The 27,748-nt window shown below is 46.3% G+C and overlaps 2 long non-coding RNA genes across 2 annotated transcripts in view; one reads left to right on the top strand and one right to left on the bottom strand.

Moving 5' to 3' along the window:
- Positions 1 to 27,748, bottom strand: part of LOC135321540 (uncharacterized) — a 539,910-nt gene that overhangs the window by 77,069 nt on the left and 435,093 nt on the right. The gene's annotated exons all lie outside the window — the stretch shown is intronic.
- LOC135321537 (uncharacterized) lies at positions 6,352 to 15,115 on the top strand. The gene is made up of 3 exons (XR_010381385.1): positions 6,352 to 6,706; positions 14,127 to 14,279; positions 15,037 to 15,115. It is a non-coding gene; the product is annotated as an uncharacterized LOC135321537 (long non-coding RNA).

Here is a 27,748-nt window from a genome sequence, read left to right as displayed (position 1 = left end):
TTTAAGCTTGTATACTATATTTGCATTTTTTAAAAAAAAGTTTGCTTGCAAAAAAAGATATCCAAAGCCCAAGTATTTATCAGTAGGAGAATGGATAAAACAAATGATAGTATATTCAAACAATGGAATACTACTCAACAATAAAAAAGAACCAACTACTGATAGAAGGATGAACCTCAAAAGCCTAATTTATACATTTCATTGTTAGGTAAATTTTAACTCAGAAGGTAAACAAAACTGTAAACAGGCATGTGCCCTGGGGGGAGGGGTGCTGTAGCCTGTGTCTCCTCAGACCTGTGCCATTACTGGCACATCTCGCAAGAAGAGAGGCAGGGCTCAGCCACAGCTACCATCTCCTCCTGTGCATAGTGCCTGGGCGGGGGCGGGGCTGAGGCCTGAATCTTCACGTGGGGGCTCCACAACCTCCTAGGCAGGACTGAGACTTGTTTATAGCCCGAGGCAGAGAGGATCTTTCTACCCTGACACCTCAGAGAACTTGTGCTGCCAAGAGAAACAAGGAGCTCAGATTTGGCACAGAGCATAGGTGGGGCTGTTCCGCAGTCTTCCCCGAGCCCACCTACAGACCGCCTACCCGAGGCAGAGCAGGCAGCTGCACAGAGCAGCAGAGTGACCAGCACGAGGAGAGAGCAGGTGGGCAGCCACCCACCTTCCTGGCAGGAACACAGCACCTGACCACGGTGCTGGGACGGGGTGTGATCTGCCCACCTGCCTCCCCCTGATCACAGCATCTGACTGTGGCATCAGGAGGGGGAGTGACCTGCCCGCCCACCGGGTAAGAGCTCAGCTCCTGACCTAGTGTTAGGAGGGGACACAATCTGCTAGCCAACAGCCACTGAGAGCAGCACAGATGAGGGCGCCAACAGAAGGCCTATGAAACAGCAAGCTGAGTTCGCGAAGCAGGGTGAAGATACAAAGACCTGTCGATCAAATCATTAAGGGCACACCATCTCCAGGTTAAGTAGGTAACTGATACTCCTTAAGCCACGGTGCCAGAGAGATATGAGCAATGTGAAGAAGCAGAGAAACCACTCCCAATTAAAAGATCATGAGAAATCCCCTGAAAGCATGATCGGGAAATAGACATTGATGGCCTACTAGATCAAGGTTTCAAAAAAAGAGTGATCAAAGTACTGAAGGAACTAAAAAAGATAGTGTTTAGGGATATAAAATATGTCAGAAATGAAATAGAAACTATAGAGAAGAACCAAGTAGAATTAGTAAACTCATTGTCTGAGATGAGAGCTGACCTAAAGGCTGTGCAAAGCAGACTAGAAAATACAGAAGAACAAGTATGTGATCTAGAAGACAGGACAACAGGAAGCACCCAATCAGAACAGCTGAGAGAAAAACAAATAAAAAACAATGAAAACAATATACGGGACCTATGGGGTAATATAAAGTGTGCCAATCTATGCATAATAGGAGTTCCAGAAGGGGAAAAAGAACAAAGGGGATTGAAAAGGTTTGGGAAGGACTCATGACTGAAAACTTCCCAAACCTAAAGAAGGAATCATATCCAAGCACAGGAGGCTCAGAGGGTCCCAAACAGGAAGAACCCAAACAGACCCACACCAAGGCACATCCTAATCAAGATAGCCAGAGTCAAGGATAAAGAAATGATCCTAAAGGAAGCAAGAGAAAAACAGAGTGAGTTACAAGGGAACCCCCATAAGGTTTTCAGCTGATTTCTCTACACTATTTACAACAGCTAAGACATGGAAACGACCTAAAATGTCCATCAACAGATGACTGGATAAAGATGTGGGATATTTATATGATGGGATACTGTTCAGCCACGAAAACTGACAACATAACGCCATTTGCAGAGACATGGATGCTCCTGGAGAATGTTATTCTAGGTGGAGCAGAACAGAAAGAGAAAGAGGAATACCATATGAGATTACTCATGTGTGGAATCTTAAATATATGCAATGTCTTGTGGTAACTCACAGCAAAAAAAAAAGTGACAATGAATGTATGTACGTTCATGTATAAATGAAAAATTGTGCTCTACACTGGAATTTGTCATAACATTGTAAAATGACTATTACTCAATAAAAAATGTTTAAAAATAAGTAAAATAAAATATAACCTTTAAAATACTGTATAATGAGAGGTGTGATGTTCTAGTATCTGTTCTAAGAAGTACGTTAGACACACATAAGAGTAACCAATGGTCAGAAAGATCACATGTTACTAGCTACCACCCCATGCAAATTAATGGCATTTAGGAGATATTCATATATGTGTGTACATATGTAAAATATGTATTAGTATATATGTAAATCAAATAAAATATAATCTAATGTAAAATCATATCAGCAAAAGCACTGTGCTGACATAAGTATCTTGGTGTAAATAGATTACAATTTTTTATTGAGTTGTCATAATGGGAATATTGTGAACCAAGTGGAAGTTGTAAAAAAAAAAGTCATCCAAAAAAAAAAAAAAATCCTGACTACATGAAAAGATGCACAGTTACTATAAGGCCTCTCCCCTAATTTACTATCAGTGTGAGAAAGTCTCTTGGAATAAGTTAGGAGAATTAAAAACTCTTAACAAGACACAAAAATGCACTCTCTGTTAAAGAAAATAAACCAAAAGAAAAAACAAATGAATGGACAATTAAGATCCTACAGATAAAAATACCAATTTTTCTGGGAAATATAGCCTTAAAATAAAAAATGAGATTATATTCTAATTTCACCTTTTGAATAAAGATATACAAAATTTAGCTGAATACCTTCGTATTTTGCACTTACGAAGAAAAAATGTAATTGCAATGAAAAAACAGCCATTATCCTGCCTTTTGAGTATTCTAAAGTTTTAGGTTTGAATATATTTCATCTTAAATGGTCTTAAGCACTATGCAGTGGTTGGTGTTTTAAAAATACCACTGTGTGTGGAACTTCTAAAAGTGATTCAAAAAATTTATATTTTTGTAATAATTTAGTAATGGCCTGGATATTATTTTTAACAAGACTACTCACCATGGAATGGTGCAAGATTTTTTCGATGAGTTTATATTCACACATGTTGAAGATTGTCACTATATTATGAGAAAATGTCAACCATGGCAGTATTTTGACTTGAAAACCAGATAAGCTGAGAAGCATATTTTAAGTATAAAATAAATGATTGCATGCCTTTAAAGACAAGAAAGTAAAAGCACGATAAACTCTGACTTTGACACACTTAAAATATAAAAATTAACATAATGTGATTTACACACTTCTCTTTAACTCTTTCAGAACTTTCTCAGCCCCTTTCCCATTACACCTGCGTCCCTGCTCCTGACCCGCGCGGTGTACACACCCCTGTTCACACGGGGGAGGGGGACCCGGGCGGTGAGGACCAGGGGCGCGGACACTCACCGGCTCCCTGCGGGCGAGGAGAATAGTCGAAGCGGGCCCGCCAGCGCACCGGTCCCCTCCTGCCCAGCCGGCCGGGGCCCCAGCTCGGTCAGGTCCACACACACCCCGGCAGGAAGCGGGCGCAGGCAGTGGGAAACCGGCGTAACTTCAGACAGCGGGCGGGGAGCGTCCTCCTCCCGCGGACACGCAGGCAGCGCTGTCCTGGAGCCTCCATGGCGCCGCCCGCTCAGTCCTGAGGAAAACAAGCTCCGCCCCCAGGGAAGATGCTGGCTGCTGACGCGGACTGCGTATGCGCACCGCCACCTAAGACACGCTGGCTTCGCGCGCCCCCTGCAGGTCCTCGAGGGCGGTGCAGGATACTCAGAACTCACTGTAGAACACATGACCCCTCCCAGCCAGGATGCTAAATCACTGGAAATCTCAGTGCCCTGGCCTCTTTGTTGATGGCACTGGCGATGCGCTCATCCAGCCATGCCTGCTCTCTTGCCTGGCACATGCCTCAGTCTTTGGAATCCCGCCTGAGTCAGATTCTGTTCTGGAGGAAGGACAGGTGCAGAAGAATCTCAAAATTCCAGACTTAGAAGATGATCAGGAACCCAAACTCAACTCTGTCAATTCCCTGGGGTCCCCTGAGGAGTGTGGTTTTCTCAGAACCATCTGCCCTGTGTCAGGAGCAGACCAAGCCTCAGGTAGCTTAGAGAGGCTATCATGCAGCACATGCTTTGGACGGTTCTCAGTTCTGACCTGCATGATCTTGAGACCCTTTTGTAACTCCTAACACTGTTTTCTCATACCTATAGTGATGGTTATTGACGACTGAGTTAATCCTCTTACAATGCTGAGGTGCTATTGTTCCTTGGAAAACAGAATATTTTGAAGGGATCAACTGTTTATCACTTCCCCCTAATTATGTTTTTAAAATTAGAAATGTTTCAGGGGGCACTCAGGTCCTCCTCTTGCACCAGTTCTTGGTGTTGGCAGTTTCTGCTCTGAGCTCCAGATCCTGATCCTGCCGGTGGTCTATGGTGATGCCAGTGTGTGCATGCTCTTCCTTGTGCACCGGTGTGGAAAGGAGACAGCCCTTCCCCTACATGAGGCTGCAACATTCTGACACTCAAAGCAGGCACAATGAAGAATCAGCTAGAGCCCCCAGTACCAGCTGTCCCAGGTAGAAACATCACCTTCACCACAGTGTTCCTGTGCTCCTATCAGGCCTTCACTACTCCCAGCAGGCCATGCATGAGCAGTGTGACAGGTGACTGCCTGTCCCAGCACAGCATGGTGGTGATGATCCCACCTTATCTGTTTGTCTTTGGAGTGTCCCCACACCTCTCTGAGCTTCACTTTGCTCTTCTCACAGGCAGGGTTGTACAGGCATGAACCTCACAGTGTTATGATAGGTAGTCATGGTAGCTGCTCACCCAGTGGCAGGCTCTGCCGAGAAGGCTGCTGGGAGTGCTGTGTGTCTTCACACTTGTCCTTCACTCTCCCCAGTGAAAACACTCTTGGCCTTATCCTTCCCTGGCCTGTGGCCTTTCTGTGTTTGCAAAAGAACATGGAAACAATCTGTTTGCAAAGAAGTTTTGAGGTTCTGTCCATCTGGTCCAGGAAATGCTGACTCTGCTAGATGTGCTGTTGGGTGGGCTCTCATGGGAGAGGCTTGGGCAGGACTTCCCTTGGCAATAAGCTGCCCCACCCAGGCCTTTCCATGATCCAGATTCCTGGGACCAGGGTGCAAATCCCCAGCTCCCCACTTGTCAACAATGTGACCTGGGCAACTTTCTCAAACCCAAGCTTTGTCCACCCAAGGTCATCAGAGATGGGGGATAACAGGATGTCCTGCACAGAGTGTCTGTGCAGATTAAGTGAGGTAGAACAGACAGAACAGTGGTGGGGCGTGGCCCATTGGTTGGCAGAAGGGAGCTCACCATGTGCAGCAATTTCCGCGGGTCACCCAGCAATCTGCCCAGAGGCTTAGCCACTCCATCACTATCATGTGTCTGAAGTCCACTTAACCACATGGGAGAGAAACAAACACATATTCTGAGTGTAGCTGCCACAGGGAAAAGTGTATCTGAGCGGGGAGTAATACCAGAGGGTGATCAGGATGGTGGAAGATGCCCCCTGAGTTTGAGCAGACTGGAGCTGCCCTCCAGAGCCTGGGGTTAGTGAGGATGGGCTTGTAGAAATGCCTCTCTCCTTTAACTATCAATGCTAGGTCCTGTGGGTACTGAGTCCCACAATCGGTGTGCTGCTAGTGCCCTCAGCACAGAGAAAAACCCAGGGGTTCCCACAAGGCTTCGGCCATGTCCTCTGCTTCCTGAACTCCCATTCTGGTGACCCCACCTGGGATGCAGAGATGAGGTGAGGCAGGGGCTTTTGCTGTCAACACCACTGCTCTACCCTGGGAATCTGACACACAGTAGGTGCTCGGTAAGTCATTGTTGAATGAACAGCAATACTGGGCCAAGTTTCTGTGTGTGTCTGTGCCCCCAGATCAGGGACCCCTCAGGGCCCACCTCACAAGTGACATGAAAATAATAATGGCACCAGGAGCAATAACAGTTCCTCAGAATAAGTGGGCTTTTCCAAGCACTCTCCACCTTTTGCAAAGGCCTCCCAGCAGGGAAGTGGGCTGTCAGGGGCAACACTGCACTCTCCACTGTAACAAGGAGAAAGCCAAGGGCCACAGAGAGGAGTGCCTTTCCAGTGTCACTGCTCACTTTCCCACCTTTTGGGAGACTGGGAGGCTTTTCTACTACATTCTGGCTCTGAAGCCCCAATACTGTTTGGACATGCCTCCCTCCCTGGAGCAGGGAACCACTAAGTGACCTGTCACTTGTCACCAAGCAGACAGGCTCATTTCAGCTCATTGTGCCACCTGCAGGTTGTACTAGTAGCAGGATCCTCTGGGAGACATCACACTCTCCCAACCTGAAAACAGGTAAACAGCTCACAGGTTTCCTGGAGAGGATGGTCACATGGCCTTGATCTGGCCAATCAGCATTTTCCATCCTCCCTGGCCACTGTGATTGGCTCAGGGCTGGGCACCAGCCCAATCAGGCTCCACGGAGGTCAGGCCTAGTTACTGGAATCCTGGGAGCAGAGAAGTTCTATTTCAGTTGGGAGTTGAGGGGTGATGATGTCAGCCTGTGGCAGTTGGTGACTATCTTGCTCTCATAAAGGCAGAGCCATGTGAAGATGACACCAGTGGCAGAGCCCAGAGGTGGGGAAGTATGACTTCTGCTGATGTCACTGAGCACCAGGTACAGCCCTGCCTGAAGCTATCTCCCTGTGGATGTCTCAGTTAGGTAAGTCATTCTCTCCTGCCCTATTTGATTCTTTAAGCCACTTTGGTTTTCTGTCACTGGTTTTAAGAAAAAGATTGACTATTCCTTCAAGCTGGCTAAATGGAGACCCTGGAACTGCAACAGTGTGGTGACAGGCAACAATGTGGCTAGTAGACTCCAGAGGCCTCTGTTCAAACAGGGGATTGTAAATGACAAGGGAGAGTACACATGGCCTCAGTGAACAGATTTGCTAGTGGTAGCTCGCAGTTCCTGGATATTAGAGTGCATGCACTCAGCCAAGTCTCAGCTCTGCTCTCACACCTGCTAACTCATACATCTCCTCTCCCACCTGCCCGGCCTAGGGGGGCTGGACACCCCCGGGCACCTGAAACAGCCCAGGGCTTTGTGTTTTAATTTACACAGGCTGCCCCCACTTCTGAGGGTGAGGGTGACTGGGTTCCAGTTTACAGAGAAAACAGACTAGACGGTCTCACTGGTGAGCTGTGGGGGTGGGACCCCAATCTACCATCTGACCTATGACTTCAGAGTGGACAGCCTCCCCACCCTCAGCCAGGATGCTTGCTAAGCCTAGGGGCTCAGGAGTCCTGCTCCCTCCAGCACCCCTCCTGGAGGTGAGAGTGGGGGGTGGCTCTTCCCTATACAACATTCACCACTGCAGGGACACACGTGTGACCTCACAGTCTGTCATCCCTTCCTTATGACCTGGACCTCCTTGGCAGGGCATGAGAGGTGCCTTGATGTGTGAGAACTGCAGTTCATGGGTGCATACGTGGGCAGGTGCACCATGACTGAGAGGACAGCACCCCAATTTAAGCCCCCTCCATGCTCAGATGATCACATCCTGGAATTGAGGGGTTCCCAGGTGTCAGGTGGCCAATTCTGGCCTTAGGGGCAAATTCTTATCACCCAGGGGGCTAATTTTTAAATTAAATTACACATTTACAATTCAATAGTCAAGCCCCTTTCTCAGCAGCCTTGTAGCCTCTCAGCTTTTACCCCTCGCTGTGACCATGTTCTTAGCTTCAAATTGAGTGCCATTATGGACATGAATATGTCCCTGTCATGTGTCACGTTCAGAGTAAGGGGCCACCCAAAACTCCCCTCCCTTCCCTTTGTCGATACCTCCACACAGGGAGTAGGGCCCTTTCGATGCAGTTGTGCAAATGTGTGAGCTAAGGGTTTAGAATGACCAGGCTAGGAGTGGTCTGCCCCACATGGCAGGGCAGGTGGGCTGGCAGGGGGTGATGGTTCACTTGTAAAACTCAGCTGGTGTCAGGCAGCGACAACAGACTGGCAGCCAAGGGCTCAGCTGGTGCAGAGTAAGCGGATTAAATGTGTTCACCCAGACACCTCGGGGATGGCAGCCCTAGAGTAAGACTACAAGTGAGGAAGGTGGAGGGTCCCCAGTGCCTGGACCTCCACCTTCTAAAAATCAGGACTGAGATGTGGCTTTGAAATCAGAACACTGGGGTTCAAAGCTTCCCCCACCACTTGGTCAATAATTCAAAGCAAATGAGCCTCAGTTTTCTCATGTGTAAAATCGGAACATTGAAGCCTCTCCCTCTGAGTGTGTGGAGGGAAGTAAATGCGGTGACAGCAGAGCACAGGAGCTGTCTGGGCTGAGCCTGCACACAGGCAGGCCGTTGTTGCTGCCATGACCACCGTCTTCCAGGGCAGGGTCTGCACACTCTCCCTGTGAAGGTCCAGACAGTAAACATTCTAGGCTTTGAGGGACCTACAGTCCCTGTCACAACTACCACCCTCTGCTGTTGGAGGGCAAAGGCAGCTCCTGCAGTAGGTAATCCAGGCTCGCACCCCCACTTCCTGGGATAAGTATTCCTGAGATACAATTGTCACATAACTTTGTTGGCTTTAGGTGTGCAGCATAATGACTTGTTACATGTGCATATTGTGAAATGATCACTGCATTAAGTTTACTTGACGTCTGTCATCACCCATAGTCACACACTATTTTCCTTGTGATCAGAAATTTTAAGAGGTACTCTCTTAACAACTATCAAATGCACAGCGCAGTATTGTTAACTACAGTCACCTTGCAGTACATTATGTCCCCAGGACTTGTTTATCTTCTAACTGGAAGTTTGTACATTTTGATTATCTTCCCGAATTTCAATCACCCCCTGACTCACCTCTGGCAACCACCAACCTGATCTCTGTTTCTATGGGTTTCGGTTTATTTTGTAGATTCCACATATAAATGAGATCATAGGTATTTGTCTTTCTCTGTCTTATTTATTTCACTTAGCATAATACCCTGAAGGTCCATCCAAGTTGTCACAAATCGCAGGATTTCATTTTTTTAATGTCTGAATAAGATTCCATTATATATACATATATATGCGTCACGTTTTCTGTATCCATTCATCTGTTGATGGACACTTAGGTTGTTTACATATCTTGGTTATTGTAAATTATGATACAGTGAACGTGAGGGTGCAGTTGTCTCATTGACATAGTGATTTCATTTCCTTTGGATATATTCCCAGCAGAGGACTTGCTTGATCATACGGAAGTTCTAATTTTAAATTTTGGGGGAGTCTTCTTACTCTTTTCCAGAGTGATGGCACCAATTTACATTCCCACCAACATTGCAGAAGTTTCCCTTTTCTTCACACCACCACCATCACTTGTTATCTCTTGTATTTTGATGACACCCACCCTGACAGTTGGGAGGGGATATCTCATTGTGGTTTTGATTTGCATTTCCCTGATGGTGAGTGATGTTGAGCACCTTTTCATGTACCTGTTAGACATCTGTGTGTCTTCTTTGGAAAAATGTCTATTCAGTTCCTCTGCCCACTTTTTAAATCAGATTGCTTGTTTTTTTTGCTGTTGAATTGTAAGAGTTATTTATATGTTTTGGGTGTTAACCCCTTACCAGATATATAGTATGAAAGTACTTTCTCCCCTTCTGTCTGTTACCCTAACCTCTGCTTTCTGGATGACAGGGGTCCAGGCACTTGGGAATCTCTGCTTCTCACATGTTTCCAATGGTGGGTGGGTGAGGGCTGTGTTGTGATAAAACTGTGCACAACCGTGGGTCACTACCCCTTCTTTTAGAAGGTGGGCTCTGAAGAGTGCAGTGTGGGCAGGGATGTTTCCCTGAAGTCATCATTTGGATGGTCATGTGCCCTGGAACTCACATCTTCTAGCCCGGATGTGATGGGGGAATTTGCAAAGGGACGACCTTGCAGCTAAGAGACTTACCAGGTGCTCTTGTGTCTTGTTGGAAGGACCTGGAAACAAAGTTGTGTGGAACAGGGACTCCTCCAGGTCACAAGGCTCAGTTCAGACTTCTGGGATCCAGAGACCTGCTCTGAGCCACTGTCACTGAGGAGGGAAGGGCCTCAGGCAGGAGGGAGGGGTTGCTGGATTTCACTTGCCCTGTTTGTCAAGTATCAGCTCTGGTGATGTGTGGCACATGGGCTTAGCTTTGGGCATGTAAGAGGAGAGGTTCCTGGGGAAGGGCTGGCTTTTTCCTCTGATTGAGGTCCTACTGTGTGCCAAGCACAGCAGTCCTCTGAGTCAGAGCTGGAAAGCCAGGCACAGAGAGGTCAGGGAGTTTCCAGGTCACACAACATTAGGGGCATCATTAGGGTCTGATGCAGACCTGACGCCCAGCCTACATTCTCTCTCCTTTCCCAGGACCATCATGATCCCACATGTCAGCATCACCCAGAGAGGCCCAGGTATGGGCACTGGGACCTTTCCTGCCTAACATGCCAGGAGCCTTAAGAGGGAGGACAAGACACTTCCTGAGTCCATGATGCCCAGAGGCTGCTCTCAGCGAGAGGCCCAGCACACACTCTTGGATGAATCCTAGCTCTGTCCTGAGTCACTCTGTCCTCCCTGCCTCAGTCCTTCTGCCCACATGGGGCTGGAAACAGCAGCCACTTCACAAAGGTCTAAGGAAACTCCAGGATCCTGGAAGCAGCGCCCTCACACAGGGAACACGGTGGGGTCAGCCTCCATTGTCTCCTTAACTTTTCCTCACCTCTTTGCTGGATGAGGAGTCCTAGCGGGGCCCTGGCTTGTCCCAATTCTCACCCCAGATCAGGGTCCAGCAGGGGGTGGTGTCCAGGCTGGACTCTGTCCTCTGCCCCTTCTGGGCACCCTCATTCCCTACACCTTGGCTGCCTGGACACTGTCTTCCAGGGGCCACACTGTGCCTCCCACACCTACCTAGCATCCACCCACCCTGGGTTACTCCATCGCCCTCTGGCCCTTGGACACACACCTACTCCGTGTTGAGTGGAAATGAGGTGACGGACATGCTGGGCCTCCTGGACAGTCTGGGGGAGCCCGATATCCCCATCCTGCCCACCGCCCAAGAGCCCAAGTTGGGGAGAGGGTGTGCCTCCATTCATACTCTGATTTGCTCAGATTCTCAGCACCTACCTTGCTGTGTGGATATGGGGGCAGAGGGATGATGTAAAAGCAGGAGACCTGGACAGCAGAGCATGAGAAGGGGGCTAGCCCAGGCTGGTCTCATAACCCCCTTAGCCTTGGCTTTCTCATCTTTAAAGTGGGACAGACTATTGTGAGGTGAGCAGGATCCTTACCCATAGCCAGGCACTGTCCTACACGCATAAGAGAAGATCACTGACTCCTCATGAAAATCTGTGGGGCAGGGACAGGCGTTATCACCCATTTCTGCAGAAGAAGTAACTGAGGCACAGAGAGAACAGGGGAGGTGACCACCCCAGATTACAGAGCCCAGGCCATCTGGTTCCAGTGTCCAGGCTCATGGTCAGTGCCCAATCTGGGTTTCCTTCCTCCCTTCACCCTCCACTGGGACCCATGGCTGCAGCCTCATCTCAGTGTGATTGTTCAAGGGGAGCAGGATGGGGGCACTGAGGGCCCGTTTCTCTGAGCACTGCTTTCCCAGAAGGCTCAAGGGTTTGACTGTATTCACTATTGGACACCCAGGCCTGGGCCCAGGCCAGCCACACAGCAAGGCCTGAATCAATGATTGTTGAGTGAATACCTGAACCTCTGCATGTACCTGCATGTGGCTCCCATTTCCTCATCTCCACAGCTGGCTACCCGACCAACACCTCGTGTCATCAGGCCTCTGCCAGGGACAGTCAAGGGGACCAGAGCTGCTCATCTGGGGACAGGGAGCCTCAGGGGCCCTGTGTCTGTCCCAAGCATCTCCTGGGCCAATTCACAGGGAAGCCCAGCCAGCTTCCAGGAACAGCAATCAGGTCCCAATCCCAGGGGTGTAGAGTAGGTCTTGAGGGGTGTTTCCTGAGACTGACTTTGTGTATGAAGGGGTCCTGGGGGTCAGGCTGCTTTCAACCTCCATTCCAGGCCCATACCCCTGCTGGCAGCATGGAGCTAGTCATAAAGTACACAGGCTGTGGGGCCAAGGCTATAGCAGGGCTCTGCTCCCTCTCTGTGGCTCAGTGTCCTCATATGTAACAGAGAACTAGTAACAGGGCAATGGGAGGGCTCACTGAGACCCTCCTCTGTGGCTTTGGTTGGACACTACCCTCTCTCTGCTCAGTGCCCTTCTCTGTAATAGAGAACTAGTAACATTTTTCTTAGCCCCTTTTGGCCCCATTTTTCTGAGTCTCTTTCCACATTGAGCCCAGGGCTTTCACAGAGATCACAGACTTGGGAGGTAATCAGAGTGTGGTCTCAGCCCTAGTGGTCCCAACTGAGGCCAGAGGAACTTCAGGAGGGGTGGGAATCCAGAAGTGCTTCATGGAGGAAGTGAGATCTGAGCTGTGTCCCCAAGGATGAGCTGTCATCCAGCTGAGGCCTGGCACTGAGCAGGACCCATGTACATGGTGAATGAGGGTGTGAATGAATGAATGGGCACCCCTCTAACAGAGAGTGAGGGGGGAAGTCCCCCAGGCCAAAGCAGGAAACACAGGGCACCCTGGGGGAACAGAGGGCGGGGCTGCAGTGTGATGCCTGCCTCACCCTTTATGGGTGTCTTGCCCCCACTTTAGCCTGTGTTCTGGTGGATTGGGAGCCCTTGCCTCTCCTCTGCTTCAGGATCCTGCTTTTCATTCCCAGCAACACCCACCTGTGTCACCTCAGTGTCCCCAAGTGGACCTGGACCTGTCTTGTGGGAGATTGTGAAGAGGGATTTGGTGTGCAGCCCAAGACTGAAGTGGGAGGGAGAGGATAATAGGGACCTCCAGAGGGGATCATGGGCTGGGGGAAATCGGAGGGGTGGGGAAGGCAGAGACTCAGGGCTGAAGGATCCTGCTAGTGGTGGCTCCTTCTCAAGGGGCTTCACAGGGAGGAAGCATTCATGGGGTAAAGGCAGAGCTCAGTTTGGGGCTCGCTGACATGGAACAGCTCATCACAGAGACGTCCAGAGGAGCTGGATATAGGGAACAAAGGTGCCACTGATGTCAGGGTCAGAGCCTGAGACCCAGATGAGGTGGGGCGGTGGTGCAGGGTAAGGGGCTTGAGGATGTCAAGATGTTAATTCATTGGGGTCCTCAGGGTGGGGACCTTCATGTTCATTTCACATGGTGCCTGACAGAGCTAGGCTTAGGGAGCTCACTGAGTAGACACGTGCTGGCAACCTAGAGTCTCCTGTTTCCACATAAAGTCCCTGGTGTGAAACCAGCTGTCACTCTTTAGAGTCATACACCCTCACCCCTGGGCTCTCTGTGTGCCTAGAGCCCAGTGGCACCTTACCTCCCACTCCCCACAGCAGGACACCTGCATTTCCACAAGCTATAAAACATCTTCTCTTGCTGTGTGTTTACCCTATGAAAACTCATTGCCCCAGGAAGAGAGGCCTCACAACCTGCCCTTATTAAAGTGGTAAAGCCTGTTGTTCAGAGAAGCCCCTGACAGATCTCACAACCAACCAGGTACCTGTGCATGAATTGATCATGCAGCCCCCTCCTCCTTGTGTGAACAGCACCCCCCCAATAACAGACCCCACACACTCAACCTTGGCACTCGTGTAGGCACCTCTTGCCTGTGTGGCCTGATGTTGCCTATAGCAGTGTCCCTATTAAACTTTCCTACACCCTTCTCAGACGCTGGTAATTCTTTACCAACCCAAGTAACTAGCCCGCCATTGTGCCCACAACACCTGAAACAGAATTGGCTAAATTATGCAGATTGATGATGCAGTTTAATTTGCTTTAAAGGTGAAATCAAGGTTTACAAATAAAAGCAACATACGTACTCAAGGCAGGACTAAGAACTCACACGGATAACTAAGACCCTCCATGCGCATCCCACTGTGGCCTCAGGGCCTTTGCACTGGCTGCTCTTTCAGCCAGGATCTCTCTCCGCCTGCTTCTTGAACACCTCCAGGAATCTGCTCAAATGTCCTCCCTGACCTTATTTTTCTCCATGGAACATATCACCTCCGGACATTGTGTATATTATACTTAATTTTCTCTGTGTCCCCCACCAGGCTGTCTGCTGCATGAGAATGGAGACCTGCCTGCTTCACTCCCTGCTGTGCCCGGTATATGGAACCCGCCCAACACACAGTAGGACCTCAGCGAATGTGTGACGGTTGTGTGATCACTGTAGGCCACAGACAAAGGTCTTCCCAGCAGTGATGGTAAGAGTCATTCATTCTCTACTTACTGAGCCCTACTGTGCACTGGGTACTGACCTGGGTGGGAGGCATGCAGTGGATGAGACACAGTGAGCACACACAGCATGTTAGGAGAGACACGTGCTCTGGAGAGCACACAGGGCTGGGGGAAGTCAGGAGTGCAGGAGTGGAGGAGAAGAGGGCCAGGTGGAGACAGTGGTGGCAGAAGAGACAGAGAGGTGGGGCCCAGGTCGTGCAGGGCTTGATGGCTCCTGTGAGGGCTTTTCCTCAGGGCAGCGGAACCATGGCTGGGCGTGGAGCAGGGGCCCGGGTCCTGAATGCTAAGCAGGAGATGGAGCAGGTGTCTGCTTTGGAGATGTGCGTGGAGGAGGCTGTCCCTGTAGACTGTGCAGGCAAGGAAGGCTCCTCTGAGGGGGTGACATCTGAGCTGAGCCCTTGTATGGACCATGTTTCCACCTTCTGTAGACTGGATGCTTTCGTCTGCCCTGCAGGCCTATGCAGGACACACCCTGTTCTCAGTCACCTGGGCTTGGCCTCCTGCCTCCATTATGGGCCTTCCCACCCCAGAAGGAGTCCTTCTAGATCTAACGCACTACCTCCTCCACTGGACTTGGACTCACACTGAGCCACTGTCCACCTGCCCAACTCACCCAGAGTCAAGTCCAGACACTTGGGGGAGCCCCTCCACCCCAGAGCCCATGAACTTACTCAAATGGCCAGTCCTCAGGCTGCTCACATGCCTCACCCTCCCCTCCTGCAGAAACCCTGTGACAGATCCTGTCCACAGCACCCTGCTCCTCCGATCCTGACCCCAGGCTTTCCCATGGAGTGTGACCCCGCATGGGGTGCATTCCCCTCCTCCAGTCTGGTGAGTAGAAACTACCTTTTCTTTTTTCTTTTGTTAATATATTTATTTTTTAATTTTTATTTTATTGAGTTATAGTCAGTTTGCATTGTTGTGTCAATTTCCAGCATAGAGCATAATTTTGTCAATTGTGTTTACTCTTTCAAGAAACCATCTCTTGGCTTGATTTTTTCAAATGTTTCTAATATCTCTATTTTATTTATTTCCTCCCTGATCTTTATTATTTCCTTCCTTCTGCTTACTTTTGTTATTTTTTGCTCTTCTTTTTCTAATTCTTTTAGGTGGTAAGTTTGATTGTTTATTGCAGTTTTTCCTCTTTTTTGAGGTAGACCTGATTCTCTCGCTATAAACTTCCCTCTAAGCACTGACTTTTCTGGATCCCATAGGTTCTGTGTGGTTGTGTTTTCATCATCTTTTGTCTCACTGTGTTTTTTTATTTCTTCTTTGATTTCATCATCCACCTATTTTTTTTTAAAGTAGTATGTTGTTTAATCTCCATGCTGTCATTTATTTCTCCTTTATTTTTCTGTAGTTAATTTCTACTTTTATGGTATTGTGTTCAGAAAAAGTTGCTTCAAATATTTTCTATCTTCTTCAAATTGTTAATGCTTCTTTTGTGCCAAAGTATATGATCTATCCTAGAAAATGTGGTACGTGCACTTGGGAAGAATGTATATTCTATTTTAGGGAAATATAATGTTCTGAAAATATTAACCAAGACAAATTGTTCTATTTTATCATTTAATTTCTATGTTGTCTTATTAATTTTATGTAAGGAAGATCTGTCCAGTGATGTTAATGGATAGTTAAAGTCTTCTACCATGACTGTATTCCGATCAAATTTTCCCTTTTTATCTGTTATGTATTTAGGTGCTCCTATGTTGGGTTCATATATGTTAATGAGTGTAATATCTTCATCTATGACTCCTTTAATCATTATAAAATGTCCTTCTTAATCTTTCTTTATAATCTTTGTTTTAAAGTCTGTTTTATTTGAAATCACTGTTGATATTCCTGCTTTCTTGTCATTTCCATTTTTGTGGAATATCTTTTTCAATCCTCTCACTTTCAATCTATGTGTGTCCTTCTCCCTAACGTGGGTCTCTTGTATACAGTGTATTGTAGATACTTGCTTTATTATCCACTCTGCACTCTATATCCTTTGATTAAAGCATTTAGTCCATTGACATTTATAATAATTATTGATAGATATGTGTTTATTATATTTTGAACTTTGTTTTGCAGTTGATTTGGTATTTCCTCTTTGTTCCTTTCATTTTCTTTTTGTGGTTTGATAATTTTCCTTTTTATTATCTTGGTGTCTTCTTAGTTTTGTGACTCTATTGTAACTTTTTGGCTTGTGGTTACCCTACTTTGTACATATATTAACCCATTACTATATCTGTTTGTTTTAAACAGAGAGTAATATAAGCTCAAACTCATCCTACCAAGAACAAAAGAGAGAGAGAGAGAGAGAGAGAAACCTGTACATTTTCTTGTTCGCCTCCCCCACCCTTAATGATTTAGATGTCCTCTTTTATGATTTCATGTTTATTCTGTTGTAATTCATTGTAGCAATCACCTTTCCAATCATGGTTTTCTCCTTTTTGTAGCATCCTGCTTCTTTTCTGTTTAGAGTAGGTCTTTCAATATTTCCTTTAGCATAGGTTTAGTGTTGCTAAATTCTTTTAGTTTTTGCTTGTCTGTGAAGTTCTTTATCTCTCCTTCTATTCTAAAGGATAGCCTTGCTGGATAAAGTATCGTAGGCTGCATCATTTTTTCATTCAGGACTTTGAATATTCCTTGCCCCTCCCTTCTGGCCTGTACTGTTTGTGTAGAGAAATCAGCTGAAAATCTTATGGGGGTTCCCTTGTATCTCATTCTTTGTTTTTCTCTTGCTGCCTTTAGAATCATTTCCTATTCTCAACCCTGGTCATCCTAATTGTAATATGTCTTGGTGTGGGTCTGTTTGGGACCTCCTTGTTTGGGATGCTCTGTGCTTCCTGTACTTGGATATCTGATTCCTTCTTTAGGTTTGGGAAGTTTTCAGTCATGATTTCTTCAAATACCTTTTCAATCCCCTTTGTTCTTTCTTCTCCTTCTGGGACCCCCATTATGAGTAGGTTGGCATGCTTTATGTTATTCCATAGGTCCCTTATATTGCTTTCATTGGTTTTTATTTGTTTTCTCTCAGCTGTTCTGTTGTCCTGTCTTCTAAGTCACATATTCATTCCTCTCAATTATCTAGCCTACATTTTACAGCCTTTAGCTCAACTCTCATCTCAGCAAATGAGTTTTCCAATTTTCACTGGCTCCTCTTTAGAGTTTCAATTTCGTTTTTTGACATATTCTCTGTCTCTATAGACAATCTCTTTTAGTTTCTTCAGTACTTTGATCACTCCTTTCTTGAAATCATCTAGTAGACTATCAATGTCTATTTCATTGATTGTTCTTTCAGGGGATTTATCTTGTTCTTTTAATTGAGAGAGGTGGCTCTGCTTCTTCATCTTGCTTATATCTCTCTGGCACTATGGCTTATGGAGTATCAGTTATCTACTGTCGTCCTTTAGGAGTTTATTTATTTATATAAAGTGGATGCAGAAATAAAACTAAGCACAAAGAAATTAGTTTTAAAAGCAGTATAATCAATAACAGAAGAACATATTGAAACAAGATAACAATTGAGTTGGGATGAATTTTTAAAACATTAAAGGAAGAAAAATATTTGAGAACAGAGTATCATCATAACAGAAGAACAAAACAAAGATAAAAATGAAATTGGACAAATTGAAAGATAATAATATTAGTATTTTAAAAGAAAATTTTAAAAGGGATTAAAAATAGAAATATAAAAATTATTTAAGAAGTAACATTTAAAAAGTAAAAGAAAATGGAACAGAAAAAGAAGAGAGGATGTTCCCGTGGAGATTGTGTGCCCTTAATAATTTTATCAAGAGGTCTTTCTTAAATAAGTGTGGTTGCCAAGTCTTACTTCTGTGCCTTTTGTCTGTTATCCCTTTGGTTACGGATGTGGCCATTAACCTGTTAACCAGAGCCTACCCTGGCTATTGAATGGGGACTCCTATTTGTTTTGTGGTTGTCACAGCTCCTGCCCCTGCCTTGTTTCATGAACTCAGCTCATTGGTTCCAGAGACCCTCTGGTCACACCCTTGGTCTGTGCTGCTCCCAGTGCCTGGAGGTAGACATGTCACATCTCCTCCCAATGCTGCATCTTGGTGCTGCTCTCCTGCATGGTAGGTGGGCAGGGTGTGCCCCTTCCCAATGCCGTGTCCAGGTGCAGCAGTCCTGCACAGTAGTTGGGTTGGTTGCTCCCCTGTTCAGTGCTACTCCCCACTCCACATCTGTTCCACACTCTGTAGGTGGGCTTGAGGCAAATGGCCACACCAGCCCTAGTCCCTGCTCTTTGCCAGAACTCTGCTCCTTGTTCATTTGTCTTAGAGGTGCGAGTTCATAGACGCACCAGGACAGAACCTTCCTATATGTCTGGGGATGTAAACAAGTCTCAGTCCCACCTATGAGGCTGCAGAACTGCCAGGTACATATTCAGGTTTCAACCCTGCCTCTGCCTGGGTGGGTATGATGGCTGTGGCTGAGCCTCATCTCTCTTCTTCTGAGAAATCACCAGTTATGTTGCTGTGGGTCAGCAGAGACAAAGGACAAATCTCCCCTTCCCTCAGGCAAGCCAGCAATGTTGCTTTGCTTTATTTTTTTTTTTCTTATTTTATGGGGGGCCCAGGCTGTTCTGATCTGTATACAATCCAAGCAGTTGTCCACAGCACACTGTAGTCCCCCAGGGTTACCTCTGTACAGTCAACCAGAGTCTGCCTGGATCCAGCAGCCTGTCCCTTCCCATCCCTGATTCACTTCTAGTTTTGGGAGTTGTTGACACACTTTGTGCCCATATAACTTAATTCTGTCAGTCAAGGGCGGTTCTGTACACATCTGAGCCTCAGAGGTTCCCTGTCCATCCTGCTGACCTCTCCATTGGAAAGGGGGAGACCCAGTCAACCAGCACTATCCCTCCTTTGCTGCTCCCTCTTCAAAGGACCAACCCCAAGCCATTTTGCATTTTCTTCCTTCTTTTTTCCGTTTCTCCTACCAGATTGGTGGCACATTTTGTCTTTTGAAGATGGCAATGTTTTATCAAATTTCAGCAGATGTTCTGAGTGGATGGGTGTGTCTGTGAATGTCAGTCTTGGTGTATTTATTGGAGAGGATAAGATACAAGTATCCTTCTACTCCACTATCTTGGCCTTTCTCCAAGAATATGCACTCTTAATTATTTTGTCATAAGGTTGTTTTTAATTATGGGTGATTGCCAAGTCTTCCTTCCATGCCTTTTGCCTGTTATCCCCTTTGTTTGTGGTGTGGCTGGTGTTCTGGTGGCCTGAGTCTGCCCTGGCTATTGAGCAGGAGCTCCTTTTTTTCCTGTGGTTGTCACACTCCTGCCCATATCCTGCTGTGAAAACTCCACTTGCTGGTTCCAGAGGCCCTCCAGTCGTGCTCCTGGTCTGTGTCCCAGCATCAGTTTGTGGGTGGTCTGCACCCCCACCAGATGCCTGGTCCCAGCACCACACTTGTGCAAGGTAGTTGGCAGGTAGCTCCCCTGCCGCATTAGGTCCGTGCTTCATAGGTGGACTCAGAGAAAACAGCTGCACTAGCCATCACCCCTGCTCTGTTCCAGAACACTGCTTCTTGTCCATTTGTCTTAGAAAAGCCAATTCAGAGAGGCATCGGTGTGTAATGGTCCCCTCTGCTTGGGACTGTAAACAAATCTCAGTCCCACCTATGAGGTTGTGGAGCCCCTAGGTAGGGATTCGGCTTTTGACCCCTCCTTCACCTGGGAACCATGAACCAGAAAATATGGTGGCTATGGCTGAGCCTTGACTCTCTTCTCCCAAGAAGTCTCCAATAATGGCACTGTGGGTCTGTGGACACAATGGCTACGGATCCCCTTCCCCCCAGGGCACACCAGCAGTGTTGCTTTGCCTTTTTTTTTTTTTTTTGGATTTTATGGGGGACCCAGGCTGTTCTAATCTGTATACTCTCCCAGCCATGGCACACAGAACATTGTAGTCCCCCAAGGTTTCCTCTGTACAGTCAGCCCAAATCCTCTGCTCGACTCAGACAGCCTGTCCCATCCCACCTCTGCTGGTTCACGTCTATGGCTGGGGATCATTGGGACTCTTTGTGCCCAATTAACTTAGTTCTGTCAGTCAAAGGCTATTCTGTACAGATCCGAGACGCAGATGTTCCCTCTCCATCTTGCTGAACTCGCCATTGGAGTTGGGTAGACCCAGTGTATTAATGCTATTACTCCTTTGCAGCTCCCTCTTCATTGGAATGGTCCTGAACTATTTTCCTTTTTCTTCTTTTCTCCTACCAGATTTGTGGAAAATTTTATCTTTTGAAGAAGGCAATATTCTGTCAAAGTTCAGCAGGTGTTCTGGGTGGTGGGTGTGTCTGTGGATGTCACTCTTGGTGAATTTGTGGGAGAGGGTGAGCTCTGAGCATCTTTTTTACTCCACCATCTTTCCTCCTCCTTCACTTTTTCTTTTGATTGGAACACTTAGTCCATTGACATTTATAGTAGTTATTTTATAGATGTGGTTTTATTGCCATTTTGAAATTTGTTTTCCAGTTGATTTGGTATTTCTTATTTGTTTCTTTCTTTTAATTTTTTTTTCATTTTTGTCATATGATAAATTTCTTTTCTATAAGCCTGGTTTCTTTTTGGGTTTTATGACTCTTTATATACTTCTGATTTGTGGTTATCTTGTCTTTCAAGTCTGGTAACCCCTTACTTCATTTGTTTGGTTTTAGTTGATAGTCATGTAGGCTCAAGTGCATCCTAAAAAGAAAGAAGACAAAAAGAAAGAAGAAAAAAAAAAAAGAAAGGGAACAAAATCTATATTCTCTTGCTCTACTCTTTCACCTTTTATGATTTTGCTATTCTCTCTTTCTTTCTTGTTTTCTTTATTGACTTACTGACTTATTTATATCTTCATGTTTTCCCTTGCAATTCACTGTATTTATTGCATTTCCAATTATGGTTTCCTAATTTCTATAGCTTCCTGTTTATGTTTTATTTAGATTAGAACTTTCAATTTTTTTTTTAGCATAGATTTAGTACTGCTGACTTCTTTTAGTTTTGCTTGTCTGTGAAATTCTTTCTCTCTCTTTCTGTTCTAAAGGAGAGTCTTTCTAGATAGAATATCCTAGTTTGCAGCCTTTTCTCATTCAGGACTTTGAAAATATCTTGCCACTCCCTTCTGGCCAGAAGTTTTTATGTAGAGAAATCTGCTGAATGCTTATGGGGCTCCCTTGTAACTAACATTTTGTTTTTCTCTCACTGCCTTTAGAATATTTTCTTTATCTTTAACTTTAACCATTTCAATTATAATATGTCTTGGTGTAGGTCTGTTTGGTTTCTTCTTGTTTGGGACCCTCTGTGCCTCCTGTACTTGGATAATTCTTTCCTTCTTAAGGTTTGGAAAGTTTTCAGTCATGATTTCTTTAACTATATTTTCAATCCCCTTTTCTCTTTCTTCTCTTTCTGGGACCCACTATTATGCATAGGCTGGCGCACTTTATATTATCTTGCTTTAATTGGTTTTTATTGGCTTTTATGTCTGCTGTATTGGGTTATTTCTTTTATCTTGTCTCCTAAGTCATTTATTCATTCCTCTGCATTATCTACTCTGTTTTTGATTGCCTGTAGTTGAATTTTCTATTTTTAACTAGCTCTTCTTTATAGTTTAAATTTGCTTTTCAAAGTTTTCTGTCTCTATTGATAGTCTCTTTTAGTTCTTTCAGTGTGTTGATCATTCCCTTTTTGAAGTCTAGTAGACCATCAGTCTATTTTACTGTTTGTTCTTTCAGGGGATTTCTCTTGTTCTTTTAATTGAAAGTGGTTCCTCGGCTTCTTTATTTACTTATATTTCTCTGGCTCTACGTATTTCTTCTAGACCCGTTTCTGAGCTGTGGTGTGTAGTAGGCAGGGTGGGAGCACTTCAGTTGTGAAGAAAAATAAGCAGGAGATTTCCACTGGAGAGTTCCCTCTGTGGTGTTGTCTGTCACTTGTTATGCAGACTTACAAAGTACTATTTGTTGATGTTGGCTTTATCCCTGCTTTAGCTATGGGAATGTCAGCTACCTACTCTGGTGCCCCTCAGGTTCTGAGCCCCAGGAAACATCAGTGCAGATCCAGCAGTGTCAGTCCCTTTGACCTGCCTTAGCAAGTGTGTAGTCACACACATGAATTTGTGGTCCACTACAGGTTCAGCTCAAACCCCAATCCCGCATCCACATATGGAACCATACACCACCCTGTTGTAAATACCCTCACTGGCCACCCTTCTTGAGTCAGAACTCCACTCACTGCCTGTAAGTCCCAGAGGTGTGGATCCACAAAGTGACCAGAGAGAGGAAATCCACCCTCTCTGCCTGTGGCTGTAAACAAATCTCAGTCCCGCCTGTGAAGTTGCAATGGCACAGGATATGGATTCAACATTCAGCTCTGCCTTTGTGCAGCAGTGTTGGCTATGACCAAGCCCCATTTCTCTTCTCGTGAGAACACACCAACAATGGAGCCAAGTGGAGAAAGTGACTTTGGCACAGCCATGCATCATTCCTCCCCCATTATACCAACATTGGTGCTTTTTATGAGAGTTTCAGTCTGTTCTTTTCCACACACAAACACACACACAGCCAGAGCTCCCACTGCCCTCTAGTTTCCTGATGCTGCCTCTCTGCAGTGTGACCCAGCCCTCTGCCTGGGCTCTTCACTGACTCCAGTAGCCAGTCCTGGCTCATCCCTGCTAGTTCATGTCTAGGGCTGGTCATCACAGGGACCCTCTGTGTCAGTATTCCCCAGTTCTGCCTGCCATGCAGTTGCCACTGTCTCCTCCAAACCTTGGAAGCTCTGCTTCTTTCCTAGCTGATCTCCCAGCTAGAGAGGTTGTGTCCCAGTGTGAGGGTGCCTTTCTTCCTATGCTACTTTTTCCCTGCAGGATCAGTCCTGCACTGAATTTGTCTTTTTTCTTTTTATTCCTTACCATATTTTGTGAGAATCTTCCTGTATTTCAAAATGAGAGACACTGTGCCAGAGTTCAGGAGGTTTCTGTGCAATTCAATGTTTTTGTAGATGTAATTCTTCGTGTATTTGTGGGAGAGGTCAAGCTGTGAGTCTGTCTACTCTGTCACTTTGGCTCCTTCAAATTTTAAAATAGGGCTAGGTCTTTCTTAATTACTCTCAACAAGCTGTTGTAGTTTCCAGCGTACATGTCTTGTAATTTTTCCTTGCCTCTATTGGATGCTGATTCAGAACATACACAACCTTCTAGAGAAACCTGTCCCACCCTGCCATTTGCTGCCAACTAGCTGGCCTGTGTCTGAGTCACCAAAAGGTTTTGTTCTTTATCTGATTCTTCATTCTTTAGAATTTATCATTTTACTCTCATAAATGCTGATTGTACTTGTAACAAATACTTTAAAATAAAAATAATAAACTTTATGCTGTGGATTCAATATGAATGAATCTCAAGTAACATATGCTTTAAATACCTTAGAATTAGTACATCAATATAGATACATTATGAACACTTGAAATGTTGCCTAAAGGAAAAGTGCAGAGATTTGCAAATCCCACCCCTAGAAGTGACCGTCATGAATGGCTTGGTGAACATCTCTCAGTCTCTATCTCTCTTATTCTCTCTGCCTCTGTCTCTCACACACCACAAGATTCATTTAAATCTATGATGATTTGACACATATGTGGTCATAGATGGCATCTGGGATGTAGATGATGGATTAACAAGCATCCAAACTGAGGGCTTCCTTGACATCAGGTAAAGACCTAGCAGTCATTTTTCCAGCTGCACAACAATCATTCCTCCATGTGAACCAGAACTGATGAATCCCACCCCCTCTCCATGAACATTAGTGTTGCTTCCAATCTCCTACTAGTTAAACCAGAACTGTGATGAACATCCTTGAAAAGACATCTTTGAAAAATTGTGCAAGAATTTTAGTATGATCAACACTAAGCATCAGCACTACTCGGAAAGGGGTGAACTTGTGGAACTGTAATTCACCCTGCATACTGTTCTCCCAGAGAGGAGTGTCTGCTCACTCTTCCCTCCAGGGGATCTACTGTGGCCTCTGCCTCCTTATGTTGTCACTAGAGCTGGTTGTCACCAGGCTAAAGTCCTGCCAGTGTGATGGTGACCAATGCTGTCTCCAAAGTGTGTACATCTGTCTGCATCCTCACTTGAGAGGTCAAGCACCTCTAATATACACTGGCTACCTGCATTTCCTCTTGTTGGAATTGTATGTGTTTGTTCTGTTTCTGTTTAGAACACAGTGTTTCAAGAAGTTTTTGGACCACAGGGATGTGAAAACTTTCTCTGACTTTAGGTTATGAAAAATGATTTTTCCAGGTTGTGGTTTGACTTTCATGGCTTTTGAATATTATTATTTTTTATTTTGTAGGTTATGTTTTGCCACAGGAAGAGCTAAGCATCTCCCTTCTGGCTCTGGTTTCACACATAGAATAGCAGTGCCTATCTCGAGATTATGCACATAGTTACTAAAAATTTTCATTTTGTACATCTCATGTTTAATCCACCTGGGTTTCCCTTTCAAATAACCAAAATGCTACTTCAAGTAAAAAAAAAAACAAAACACCAGTCCCTTGTTAAAATATGAGAGCAGACACAAACAGCCACCTTTTGTATGATTTCATTGATAGGGAACATCCAGGGTAGGGAAAGACACACAGAGAGAAAGAGGATTAGGGCTTGTCAGGGGCTAGGGGAGGGAGAAAAGAGAATGTGTGGTTTGGATACAGGGTTTTATTATGAGGAAAGAAACAGTCTGAAACTAGACAGTGATGATGGTTACACAGCATTGTGAATGCACTTAATACTCCTGAATTGCACAATTTAAAATGGAAAAACATCTAAATTTTATTATTGTAAACTTAAAACTTAAAAATAGATGATACTCTAAATGACATGAAAGAAAACAAGGAAATTACAGAAAAAAACAAACAAAAATGATTCCAGGAGAAGGGAAGTAAAGTTCGAGTCTGGGAGTGGGTTGATTCTGAGAATTAGATGACAGTGTTGGTGTTTGCAGAGGCATCTCAGCCCGTAGGGGTGGTGATGCCTGAATTGGCTCTGGGTCTCATAGAAGTGTGTGTGTAGGTGCAGGAGGAGCTACAAGATCAGGCTCAGGGTCTCCCTGCAGGACTGGTAATGTAACCTGGCTCTAGGTCTCCTGTAGGGCTAGTCTTACAGTCTCACTGCAGAGCTGGTGGGATGTGACACGGTTCTGTGTTTTTTGCAGGTGCAGGTTCGGGTTCCCCTGCAGGGTTGGTAGAATGGGACCCAGTCCTGTGTCTCCTGCAGGATCCAGCTCAGGATCTCATGCAAGACCAGGCTCAGGGTCTCCTTGTAAGGCTTGTGGAATGAGACCCCATCCTTTTTCTCCTGCAGCAGCAGATTCATGGTGTCCCTGCAAGGTTTTGCAATTTCACCCTACTCTGTATCACCTGCAGGAGCAGGCTCAGACTGTCCCTGCTGGGTTATTGGAATATGACCCATCTCTGATTCTCTTGCAGAACCAGGCTCAGGGTCCCTCTACAGGGCTAGTCAATTTTGTTCCAGTCCTAGGTCCCTTGCAGGTGCAGGATTGGGGTCTTCTTTCAGGGCTGGTGAAATGTGACTCAGCTGTTGGTCTCCTGCAGAAACAGGCAGAGTTTCTCCCTGCAAGCCTTGTGGAATGAGACCCAGTGCTGGGTCTCCTACAGGAGCATGCTCGGGGTCTCTATGCAGGTCTAGTGGAATTGGACCTGGCTAATGGTCTCCCTGCAGTGCTGTTGGAATTGGTCCAATTCTTGGGTGTCTTGAAGGTGCAGGCTCTAAGTCTCCCTGCATTGCTGGTGAAATGTGAGCCAGTTGTTGTTCTCCTGAAGGAACAGTCTCAGGGTTTCCCTGCAGGGCTGGTGGATGGGACATAGTCCTGTGTCTCCTGGAGGAGCAGGCTCTGGGTCATTCTAGAGCTGTTGCAATATGACCAATCTCAGGTTCTCCTGTAGGAGTAGGCTCGGGGCCTTCCTGCAGGGCTAGTGGAATTGGACACGGCTCATGGTCTCCGTGCAGTGCCATTGGAATTGGTCCAAATCTTGGATCTTTTGAAGGTGTAGGTTCTAAGTTTCCCTGCATTGCTCATGGAATGTGACCTGGCTCTGGGTCTTCTTCAGGAGCAGGCTGATAAATTACCTGTAGGGCTGGTGGAATGTGACATGGCTCTTAGTCTCCTGCCAGAGCTTATTCAGGGTCTTTCCACAGGGCTGGTAGAATTGGTCCCAGGCCTGGGTCTCCTGCATGTGAAGGCTCAGGTATCCCTGCAGGGCTTGTGGAATGTGACTGGGTTTCTGTTTCCTGCAGGGGCAGGTTCAGAGTCTCCTTGCAGTGTTGCTGGAATGGCACATGGCTCTGAGTTTCCTGTAACAGCAGTCTTATGTTCTTCCTACAGGGCTAGTGGAATATGACTCAGACCTTGGTCACTTGCAGGAGCAGGCTAGTTTTCTCCCTGCTGGGATGGTGGAATCAGACCCTGTCCTGGGTCTTCTGCAGAAGCAGGCTCCAGGTCTTCCTGCAGGGCTGTTGGAACATGACCCCATCACTTGTTCTGCTTCAGGAATAGGCACAGGGTCTCCTTGCAAGGATAGTGTAATTGGACCCAGCTCAGGGGTCACTACAGGGCTGATGGAATGTGACCTGGCTCTGTGGTTCCTGCAAGTGTAGGTTCTGTGTCTCCCTTCAGGGTTGATTTAATGGGACCCATTCCTGGGTCTCCTGTAGAAGTAGGCTCAGAGTCTCCCTGCAGGGCTGATGGAATGGGACCCATCTCTGGGTCACCTGCCAGAACAGATTTGGACTCTACCTTCAGGCTGGAGGAATTGGGCCTGTTCTTGCATTTCCTGCAGGAACAGGCCTTGGGTCTTCCTGGAAGAATACTGTAATATGACCCATCTCTGGTTCTCTTGCAGGAGAGGCTCATGGTCTGCCTAGAAGGTTAGCAGAATTTGTCCCATTCCTTGGTCCAAGGCTCAGTGTATCCCTGCAAGGTTGGTGGAATGGGACCTAGTCCTGTGTCTCCTGCAGCAGCAGGTTCTGTTCTCTTTGCAGGGCTGGTGGAATGTGACTCCACTCTGTAGTATTTTTTGCAGATGCAGGCTTAGGGACCCCACCAGAACTGATGGCTCTTAGTCTCCTATGGGAGCAGGTGAGGGATTCCCTGCAGAGCTGGTGGAATTCGTCCCAGTCTTCGGTCTCTTGCAATTGCAGGCTCAGTGTCTCCCTGCAGGGTTTGTGGAATATGACTTGGCTGTGGGTATCCTGCAGGAGCAAGCTCAGTGTTTCCGTGCAGGGTTGGTGGAATGAGATCTAGTTCTGGCTCTTCTACAGGAGGAAGCTGGGGTTCTCCCTGGAAAGGCTGATGGAATTGGACTGGGATGTCTGTCTCCTGCAGGAGCAAGCCTAGGGATTACCTGCAGAGCTGGTAGAATGTCACACAA

This window comes from Camelus dromedarius, chromosome 6 (assembly GCF_036321535.1).
Source record: "Camelus dromedarius isolate mCamDro1 chromosome 6, mCamDro1.pat, whole genome shotgun sequence".
Lineage (NCBI taxonomy): Eukaryota > Metazoa > Chordata > Mammalia > Artiodactyla > Camelidae > Camelus > Camelus dromedarius.
Note: the sequence above shows the minus strand (reverse complement) of the source record. Positions and strands in the feature narration are given on the sequence as shown.